We start from the raw sequence: 11,306 nt of genomic DNA, 5'->3' as shown, positions 1-11,306 counted from the left end.
TGTGTTGTGTTAGTCGCTCAGTCGTGTCCGACTCTTTGCAACCCCAGGGACTGGAACCCTCCAGGCTTCTCTGTCCATGGGATTCTCCAGGCAAGAATACTGGAGTGGGTTGTTATTTCCTTCTCCAGAGGATCTTCCCAACCCAGGGATGGAACCTGTGTCTGCTGCATGACAGGCAGATTCTTTTACTGCTGAGCCAGCAGGGAAGCCCTGAGCCACTTGGGAAGTACTATATATGCATAAATCTAAATTTAAATGCTCACCTACATGAGCCTTTTATATAATTCTACTTTTATGTTGATGATAATGGGCTTTGGCAATCTCTCGTGTATTCTATGAAGCAGTTAAAAAGTCAATTATGAATTGAGGCATTCAATTTCTTATTGTTAGAATGCTGAATATTAATTGAGAACCTAGTGTTCAACTTCCAGTAAAAGCCTTCAAGTTATTAAGTTTAAAAAGTATTTTTTTTGGTTATACCTTGTAAAATTAGACAAACAGATTAAAAGGTCTTTAAACGTAAGAATTCTTAGAAATGAAAAATCTCTTCTTTAGGCAATAGAACCTCTTGGTTTTGTATTTCTGTTATTGAAAATCTTAAAGGGGAAAAAAAAGTTTAAAAATATTTCCAAGGAAAAAGTTCTGTGGTAGCAAGGTGAAACTTTCATGCTGAGGAAAGAAATAATCCTCTTGGATTGACATAGACAGTTGTATTTGGTTCTGTAGCTCATAAAAAATTTTGGATTTTGTCCCCCTGAGTAAAATAGATCACAACCTGTTTCCTGGTCTTGACAAAGGAGGGCCATGGCACAAGTTTTCTGTAGAGATCCCTTGTTGAATTGTTCGTGGATCCCCTATTATCTCTGAGAGGATTTTTTTTTTTTTTTTAGTGCTAAATCCTTGAAAAATCTCTGCTCCCTATATTTTATTGATTATGCTTAAGAACTTTGTGATGGTTAATTTTATGTGTCAACTTGCCTTGGCCAAAGGATGCCCAAATTGCTGGTCAAATGTTATTTTTGGGAGTGTCTGTGAGAGTGTTTCTAGAAGAGTTTAGCATTTAAATCAATAGACTGAGCAAAGAAGATCCCCCTGGCCAGAGTGGGTGGGTATCATCCAATCCACTGGGGGCCTGAGTAAAACAAAAGGCAGAGAAAGGACCTTTCTGTTTGAGCTGGGACGTCCATCTTATTCTGCCCTCAGACTCTGGTGCTCCTTTTCTTGGGCAGGATGGGGCTTACGCCACTGGTTCCTCTGGTGCCCAGGTCTTTGGGCTTGGGTTGGACCTCCTGCTTCTGGATGGCAGGTCGTAGTTCTTAGCTTTCATAACCTCAGGAGAAAACATTTCAGAAAAAATCTCTTTTTCTATTTGTATATATCACCTATTGCTTCTGTTTCTCTGAAGACTAGTACAAACTTCTGTGGCAGCCAATCGAGGACAAGAGGTACCCTTGTCCAAACCCTGATAAACCCCAGCAGCTCCATGTGAGTCTTACTTCACAGTTTCAGAAATTAATATGCATCTGTTCACCAAGAGGTTAACAGGTGAGGAAGACTGTTATCATAACCAAGTGATAAAGGATTTTATTTTTGAACCACAAAACTCAATGATGATTCACTGATCACAACAGATCATGTGAATGATCCATCCCACCCCCAAAACCGTAGGCAATGGTTATTCCCCTTTCAGGTGGCTATGTCTCAGGAGATGAAGTGTCCGGTCAGAGTGATTTAGTGAATATAAAATTGAAACAAAGAAGGGGTAATTAGGGGATTTTAAAATAAAAATTTTAATTATTATTTCAAGAATATTTGTTTAAATAAATGAGATTATTCACATTGTATGATGTTGAGGAATACTGAAGTCTGTTCTGCCAAACTCAAGGTCATTGTCACCTATCTCCCTGGGCTTGTTCTAGCCTCATTTTTTTTTTTTCCATTTTACCATTGTTTCAGATGGATGTTATAGCATCCAGTTTATTAAATGTGTTAGAGGGAGCAAAAGCACCCAACCTGAATCTGTTTATGAGGAAAACACCAGACAACCTGACATTTAAGGACATTTTACAACGTAACTGGCCTGTATGCTGCTGAAATGTCCAAGTCATGGTGTGTAAGAGACAAACAAATAGATTCAGGAACTGTTACAGATTTTAAAAGACTGAAAGACAGTTCAATGACATGCAAATCATGACCTTGGATTATGTTTTGCAATAAGGGACCTTAGTGAAACAACTGGTGAAATCGGAATAAGATCTACAGATTAAGTCCTAATCCTCATAATGCCGTATCAATGTTAAGATTCTAATTTTGATCATGATTCTGTGGTTATGTAATGAAATTCCTTCACTTTAGGAAATACCCCAAAGTATTTAATGGCTATCACATCTGCAATTTACTGTTAAATCAGAAAAAGTTAAATATTGAGAGAAAGAGAAAAAGTTACAGTGTAGTAAGATAACAACATTTGTGACATTTGGTTAAATTCTTTGTACTATTCTTGCAACTTTTGTGTCTGAAATCATGTTAAAAAAAACAACAACTTTAAACTAGTGGGAGATTTTTAAAGTCTCCAAATTGTTTAAAAACATGTCTAATGTACAGTTCTCAAAAACAAAACAAAAAAAGAGGCAGGATAGCCTAGCGGTTAAGAAAGTAGTCTGGAGACTTCCCTGGTGGCCCAGTGGTTAAGAATCTGCCTTCCAATGCAGGGAACCAATGGTTCAGTCCTTGACTGAGGAACTAAGACCCCTCATGCCCTGAGGGCAACTAAATCCACACTTGGCAGCCAAAAATACATAAATACTGAAATAAATAAGCATAATTTTTTTTTTTAAGTGTCTGGAGTAACATGCCTGGATTTGAACACTGGCTCTGTCACTGACTGTGATTTTGGGTTAGTTTCTTAACTCTAGTTTCTCTACCTGTAAAACAGGGATGGTAATAGTGGAAGTTACTTAACTAGGTCACTGTAAAATTTAAACAGGGAAACATTGGTAAAGGACTTGGAACAGTGCCTGAAACAAAGTCTTATATGTTAAATAAATAAATTTAGAAAAGCACTTCAGCCTTAGCAGTACCAAAATCACCTTTAGGAATAGCAGTGTTTTAAACTTTTAAAAAATTTTAAAGTTTTTTTAGAAACAGTCGATTTGACCTTTTATTAGTCTCATCTTTGGTCAACTTGGGATTACTGTTGTTTCCCTTGATAATTCTGGTACTAAGTCTTTTAGTCAGCTTCATAGTAGGAATCTGTGAACTCTACTAATATTTTACAACAATATGACTATAACTTTCATTTTCATTTTCAGTTGTTCAATACATTTAACATAACTAAGTCAAGTCCTATAGGAGGTATAAAGACATAACATTTCTGAGCTCTAGGCATGTACACAAGTTAGAAGGGGTTTAAATAGGTACAGAGATGGCTGCCAATATAATATGAGGTTTGGCCAAGGAAAAAGTGCTAGATGGTTACAAGAAGGAAAGATTAGATCTAGTTGGAGGGATCAAGAAAGGTTTCATAGGATGAGACCACTGTATGAGCTTGAAGGAGAAATAGGCTTTAAAAGGCAAGATGACAAGGGAAGGGTATTCTAAAAACAGGCATGAGAAGAAAAAAAAAGGTACAACAACAAGGAACAACAGGTGGTACCTTGGGCAAGTTATTTAAAGTTTAAATAGATTTAGGACTTAAATTTAAAACCATTATAAGCCTTAGTTTCTTCATCCATAAAATGGGTATAACAGTAGTATCCATTTATTGGAGCTTAAGTTCTATGTAGGGAAATAGGAACATGGAGTATACCTTGTGAATATTAAGCAGTGAAAATGGGGGTGGAAAAGTGGAGACAAAGTCAAAGTTTAGAGCTGTTGCAAAGGTAGAATCTATGACTTTCTGAATGATCCAAGGTAAATAAAAGATAAGGAACTTGGATGATACTAGGATTTCAACTGAGCTTCTAGAAGAGTGGTAGTGTCCTTTAAGGGCCACAGGGGGGGAAAACTACCTTTACCATATCTCATAAACATTGAGCTTGCGCTTTGTTTGTGATATCTCATATTTGAAAAACATCCTTTTGGTGGGATCATACTTTAAATATATAAGAGCACTTGTTATTTACAATATTCTAGGATGAATCATTTTGTAAATATTGTCAAATCTTTCAAATATGGATTTATTTGAGCTTGCTTGTGCTTTTTTTTTTTTTTAAATAAAAATGACCTGTATAATGTTTATATGCCTTTGAAAACTCTAATGATGTTATGGTCAATGTTTCATTGAGTGAACAGTTCATTACATACCAGCTCTTTAACAGCTACAATCTTCACAGTGATTCAGTTGACTTTAATTCAAGGTTTAAAAATCCATTTACAGGATAGTAGCCACAAGGAGGAGGCTATTCCCAGGGCTTTGGTCTGACTCCCTTTTACTGCATAGCAGTTTTAAAATGTGACTTCAGTTAGTTTTGAAAGTAGGTCTCATAGTTCTTTACTTGCTTTTAGAGACTGCTGGTTCAACATTCTCTTTTAACTGATTTCCTTGTGTCCCAATCCTCTCCCTATTGAGGTGTTTTCTCTAACTCCCTGGATTTCTTTTTAAATTTTAACTAACTGGATTTTTCTTTTTTCTAATTTTTTAAAATTTATTTATTTTAATTGGGGGCTAATTGCTCTACAATATTGTGGTGGTTTTTGCCGTAAGATTTTTCATTTTTAACAACTCAGTCACTGTCCTTTTGAAATGCAGGAATTGAAAAGAATTAAGGTCATGCACAATTGTGTTCATGAAAATCCTGTGGGTTGCGTCTTCTATTGGTTTGAAATTGGAAGCATGGCTTCTGAGAGCACTGGAATCATGATACCAGGAAGGTCTATAAATCAGTGTGAGCCATCTTGCCTTGTATGTCAAGATAGGTGGATTCCATTTGCAAGATGTTCTTTTTCTCTCTTTTTTCCTCTCTGAGATGGAAATAAAATATAGAGGCCCATTAATCTGCAGAGGTCAGCTTCTTTGATAGGGCACATTCTTGGAAGAGTTAAAGTTGCAGTTCATTGTATATAATATACAAAAAGGGGGCAAAATGCCCAGTCCTTTGTACTTTTAGCAATTATAAAGACCCTAAGTATTAATGAGGCTGTAAGAATCATTTGTTGTGGGTTATCCTGAAATTTAAGGAAAAATGATGTGTGTTTCTGAAGTTAATCCAGTGGACTTAATTTGGCTTTAAAAACTGGGCATAGATATTAAGGCCTAAAATGAGATAATCACAAAGATTTAGATGACAACACATGCACTTATTTTTGTAAATGGGCATTTTGCATAGAAGTTACATTTGATATGCATCATGGGAGTGAAATGTTCATATTCCATTTAATATATGTTCTTTTGAAGAATTTACAAATAGACAAAATGGCAAAGCTAATGAACTGTGGATATAGCAATTTATTTTCTTAAAAATATTAACAACCACAGAACTAGGCTTGAAGACTAAATTTTAAAGAACTGTCTTCACATAGAAAAAAAATTTTAGGATACAGTGAGCTAATTAATTAGTGTATGATGAGCCAATTATTTCTTTTTCTCATCAACCTTTTCAGCATCTCTCTTTTTCAAAGTTAGAATGTTAGCATGATGACTGAACTGAGGAAAAGAGATTGGAGCTTTAGGTAATCTCATGAATAGAACTGTCCCTAATATTTCAAGCAGCAGAGTAAATATTGAATGAAAGGGTGGTGAGGTACTAGTCGCAGTCTGTTCTAACTGAACAGTAACAAGCACAACAGCAAAGGAGAGAATACTCATTTTGGTATTCAGAGAAGAAAAACCAGTGTCTCATAGTTTTTGCTCACATTAACAGGTACATAAAACGTTTAAGTATGGATGTAGCATCATATAATGAAAGCAGATTCATTATATGTTCTTTATAAGTACTTCCTGGATTTTTCTTTAATTCAAAATTTTCAAATGCATTTCTTAAAGATCTTTTTTTTTTTTTTTGAGGGCAGCGTGGTACAGCTTGGTATGAATCCACAGCTGTTTGATATCTCAGTGCTTTCAAGGAACTTCACTAATAGGTTCCAAAGCCAATTTAAGTTGTCTTATCAAGCCACAGGAACTCAAAATGTTGACTGGACTAAGGCACACCACATACAACTTCTATAAATCAAGATATGAATTCTTCCTCAAGGGATTCTAGACAGCAATTTAGTGACTGTTAAAAATTTAAATATAGATTTGTCAAGTGGAAAGTAGCAATTCTCTGAGGCGGAAAGAGGGGGAAGTGTCTAGGGTTTTGAAGATTATCTCAAAAGGCATCAGGATATAGTCACACAAAGGGTAAGATTTTCATATAGTGTATTTACAGGGATGTAGTGTTTGCCACAGGTGTTTCTGTGTTAGGGATTTTCAGGCATTAATCATAAATCATACTTTTTTTTCTTCTTTAACTTCTCTTTCCTCAAATTGGGTTGTAAATATCCTGTGAAATGTATGTTTTCAGTGGCATAGTTCAAATGTAGGTGTACAGGCTAATTTCAGGGAGACTTGGGAGCGAATTTAGCAATTAACTACAGTGTACAGAGATTAAAGAATAATGCTGTAGCTTTTCCCCAATAACAAAATGTAAGTGATGAGTAATTGCACTTAGAGATTAGTACACAACAAATGGGAATTGTATATACGGATTATTTTAATAATACCTGAATATAAAAATGAAGAAGGCAGATACAATTCAGATGACCTTGGGAATGCTACACAAGAAAATTATGAAGATTAGTGAACAAAGCACCGGATAGAGTTTGAAACAAAAGGAAAGTTTCTCAGCTCATAAGATTAAAATTTTTATTTCCCTATAAAACGAACATAATAAATAGTTAACTCCCTGAAACAAAACGTTCCAAACGGGAGGGGGGTGGGGAGTAACAGCAGTATTTTAACTCTCTTGCAATATGAAATTCGGCTCGATCTTGCTGTATTTTATAATTTTACAGTATGCTTAAAGGTAGAAAATAGAATTAAAGGGTTAGAAATGCTAACTGGAAAAATTGGATTTTAATGAGAGGAATCAGTAAGCAGAAAAGAAAGAAACATTCATGCACTGCCTTTATTATTCTTCATAAAGGTTATGGCTGGAGGTGGTAACCGCATCGGAGTCTCTGTGGCGCAATCGGTTAGCGCGTTCGGCTGTTAACCGAAAGGTTGGTGGTTCGAGCCCACCCAGGGACGCTCTTCTATTTTACAAGATTGTCGCCGGCAGTTTTGCACAAATCATGGGGTTGAGGCCTCTGGGCTACGCTGAGCTGGATTTTCGGAGCCGGTGAAGAACAACCGCGGGTCTCACTTCGCGGTCCGCGGGCAGGCGGAGGGGGGAATTCTTCAGCTTCCGGGCGCGCAGGGGCCCCTCCTCCAGCCGCCTCGCTGCCCGTGCGGCCAGGTGGGCACTTCCTGCCAGCCCCGGGCCGGGCGTGTGCGTCCAGCGCCTTAAAGCCCCCGCGTCCTTTCACTTACACGCCCTCAGTTCCTAGACTCCGGCCCTCGCCCGGTCGCCCGGGCCGCTCGGCTCGTGCCCCGCCCGCTGGGCTCCGGCGCCGCGAGCGCGCGCTGAGGCGGGGCGGCAGCCGCGTCCCGGCCTCGAACCCGCCGCCCCGGCTCCCGCGCGGCCGAGGGGCCGGCGTTCCCCTTCAGGACCCTTACCGTGTCGGAGGTTGACTGAACGTACGTATTTAATGTCAGGTTCAAGCTGTACATCGACTTAAGACACTCCAGGTGTTTGTCCCCCCGCCCCCGCCCCCCGCAGTGTTGAATTGTGCAGCATTTTGTTTGCTCCCTGTCACCAAATAATCCCAGAATTTAACTTAGCCTGGCGTTGGTAAACTCAGAAATGTGTCATAAATAAAGACTCTGTGTGACACTATTGTAAGAGTATGTGTATATTTTACTTTTTCTACTAAAGTTTTAGAATTTAATAAACAATAGAATATACCTGCAAAATGTCCCATATATTCGGAAAGGGAGAAAGCTTTATTTTACAACTGTGTTGTTGTTACACATTAGAAAAAAATGAGAAAGATTAAAAATGAAACTGCTACTATATTTTACTTCGACATTCTATATGCATATTACCGTTTCACAAAGCTCTCGCAAGATAGTTACCTTGTACTTTGTTCTCTAAATATATGCTGCCTTGAGACTTAATCACAGGTTCATCATGATAATTATTGTCTTGGGTGTAGATTAATTTGAAAGATGATTCTGGAGAAAAGTGGTATGTCTTATCCCTGAGAATATACAGTTATGCTCTTCTTCATATTTCCTCCAGGTTAACATATTAATAAAGGCTAATGTTTTCTGCATGGTTACTCCTTGCCAGGCACTGTTCCAAGTGCTTTCCTGGGTGAAAGTGTGAGACCTTTGCAACAACGCTCGCAGGTATGTCCCGTGGTTCCCATTGTACAGATGAGCCAACTAAGTCTCCATGTGGTGCTGAGTGATTTGCCTAAAGTCACATTTGGTTCCTAGCACAGTGCAGATTAAAACCCCAGTTATCAGGCTTCATAGCCCACACTCCTCAACCCTGTACTACCTACTCAGAAGTTTTCTCCTCTAAAATAGAACTACTTGATTGATTAGTTAATTTAAAACCAAAGGTAATACTTTAATTGGTTTTTCTGAAGTTTCATTAATATTTTGTTCCAAGTTTCACAAAGGAAAGAAAAAAAAAAAACCCACTGAACATTCATGAAATACTAAAGGGCATTGTTAAATCTTGTATTCATTGTGCTGCTTCATTGTACTGAAATGAAAACTGTGTGGAATGAAATCATCCTGTGAAATGTGTCTTTAGAAAACAATTTTATAGCATTTGTGTCCAGAAGACAAGGTTAGAAATAGAGGTGGGTTGGAATAACCCAGAGAAAATATGGAAGAAGAAAAAGAATAGGTTCAAGCCAAGCTGAGGGGGTTAACATGGTGTCTAGGAATTCTCAGACCCCTGGCTGGTGTTGGGCCATTGGGGTGCCCAGTCAGACCCCTATTTCAGGACACTTTTGTGAGAGAGTTACCAGGATTTTCACTTGACTGGGGCCTAGGTGGCGGTTTTAAATTTGATCCTAAATTTCTAAGTATATTCTACTTCACCCTATTCAGGCAGCTAATGGGATTTAGAGGCCAGAAAATAAAGAGAGAGGATTACATGAGAAGGGAGGTGGGCTGAGGAGTGCAAAACTGCTCTCTAATGTAAGTAGTTGATTTTATTATGTGGGCAAGTGCTTAGTGATTTTCTTTGTGCTGGGCTGTTGCATACAGATAGGATAGATGAGAAACATTTTAGAAAACTTGCTTAAATATTTATGGATATGTTGGCTTTGTACCGTGTATATTGGTAACAGTATAAATTATGTTTCTGGGGCAGCTGCTGCTGCTGCTGCTAAGTCGCTTCAGTTGTGTCCGACTCTGTGCGACCCCATGGACTGCAGCCTTCCAGGCTCCTCCACCCATGGGATTTTCCAGGCAAGAGTACTGGAGTGGGTTGCCTTCTCTGTGTTTCTGGGGAGTGTTATTTTATTCCTAGTTTCATGGGTCTGTAATATCAACGAAGCCCAGGCTATGCCAAGATCATTTAGAGCGTTAGTTAAAGTTTGAAAAGCATTTGAAAGGCTTTGTTGAGCATCTAAGCATGTAAGTATGTTCCTGATGAACAGTGATATACTTAAACTTACTATGTCAAATCAGAGGGAAACTCATTGCTGCTAAGTCACTTCAGTCATGTCCAACACTGCAAACCCCATAGACGGCAGCCCATCAGGCTCCCCCATCCCTGGGATTCTCCAGGCAAGAACACTGGAGTGGGTTGCCATTTCCTTCTCCAATGCATGAAAGTGAAAAGTGAAAGTGAAGTCGCTCAGTTGTGCCCGACTCTTAGCGACCCCATGGACTGTAGCCTACCAGGCTCCTCCATCCATGGGATTTTCCAGGCAAGAGTACTGGAGTGAGTTGCCATTGCCTGCTCCGTGTTTCTGGGGAGTGTTATTTTATTCCTAGTTTCATGGGTCTGTAATATCAACAAAGCCCTGCTACTGCTACTGCTAAGTCCAGGTTATGCCAAGATCATTTAGAGCATTAGATAAAGTTTGAAAAGGATTTAAAAGGCTTTGTTGAGCATCTAAGCATGTAAGTATGTTCCTGATGAACAGTGATAAACTTAGTATGTCAAATCAGAGGTAAACTCATTGACATAATGCAATAAAAGGTTAATCAAATACTATGGTTTATACACACTTATTAGAGAAAGTCATAGTTGTGTGATTTAAAATAATTAACAATTTTAAGAGTTTTTTTGTATTGTAGCATTTCTTTACATAATGGAAGTTGGGCATGTCCCACATGGCTAATATGTTTCTTTTTTTTTTTTTTTTTTTTTTTTTTCCCCATCCTGAACCCCCCTCCCTCCTCCGTCCCCACACCATCCCTCTGGGTCGTCCCAGTGCACCAGCCCCAAGCATCCAGTATCGTGCATTGAACCTGGACTGGCATCTCGTTTCATACATGATATTTTACATGTTTCAATGCCATTCTCCCAAATCTTCCCATCTTCTCCCTCTCCCACAGAGTCCATAAGACTGTTCTATACGTCAGTGTCTCTTTTGCTGTCTCGTATACAGGGTTATCGTTACCATCTTTCTAAATTCCATATATATGCGTTAGTATACTGTATTGGTGTTTTTCCTTCTGGCTTACTTCACTCTGTATAATAGGCTCCAGTTTCATCCACCTCATTAGAACTGATTCAAATGTATTCTTTTTAATGGCTGAGTAATACTCCATTGTGTATATGTTTCTGTCTTCATTTGTAACACCTGTATCTGATACCATGTGATACAAGGTTTCAGTTCAGTTCAGTTCAGTCTCTCAGTCGTGTGTGACTCTTTGTGACCCCATGAACCACAGCACACCAGGCCTCCCTATCCATCACCAACTCCTGGAGTCTACCCAAACCCATGTCCATCGAGTCAATGATGCCATCCAACCATCTCATCCTCTGTCATCCCTCCTGCCCTCAATCTTTCCCAGCATCAGGGTCTTTTCAAATGAGTCAGCTCTTTGCATCAGGTGGCCAAAGTATTGGAGTTTCAGTTTCAACATCAGTCCTTCCAATGAACACCCAGGACTGATCTTCTTTAGGATGGACTGGTTGGATCTTCTTGCAGTCCAGGGGACTCTCAAGAGTCTTCTCCAACACCACAGTTCAAAAGCATCAATTCTTCGGCACTCAGCTTTCTTTATAGTCCAACTCTCAAGATCGGAA

At 38.8% G+C, this 11,306-nt stretch overlaps 1 long non-coding RNA gene and 1 other non-coding gene across 2 annotated transcripts; both read left to right on the top strand.

The window, feature by feature from the left end:
• Positions 1-7,154: 7,154 nt before the first annotated feature.
• On the top strand, positions 7,155-7,228 carry TRNAN-GUU. Its single transcript has one exon. It is a non-coding gene; the product is annotated as a tRNA-Asn (tRNA).
• A 404-nt stretch (positions 7,229-7,632) lies between these two features.
• On the top strand, positions 7,633-10,525 carry LOC105003003. Its single transcript, XR_827057.1, has 3 exons — positions 7,633-7,717; positions 8,322-8,431; positions 10,486-10,525. It is a non-coding gene; the product is annotated as an uncharacterized LOC105003003 (long non-coding RNA).
• The last annotated feature ends 781 nt before the right edge of the window (positions 10,526-11,306 follow it).

Source organism: Bison bison, unplaced genomic scaffold (genome assembly GCF_000754665.1).
Source record: "Bison bison bison isolate TAMUID 2011002044 unplaced genomic scaffold, Bison_UMD1.0 scf7180017864461, whole genome shotgun sequence".
Taxonomy (NCBI): Eukaryota; Metazoa; Chordata; class Mammalia; order Artiodactyla; family Bovidae; genus Bison; species Bison bison.
This window is presented reverse-complemented; position numbering and strand designations above follow the sequence as displayed.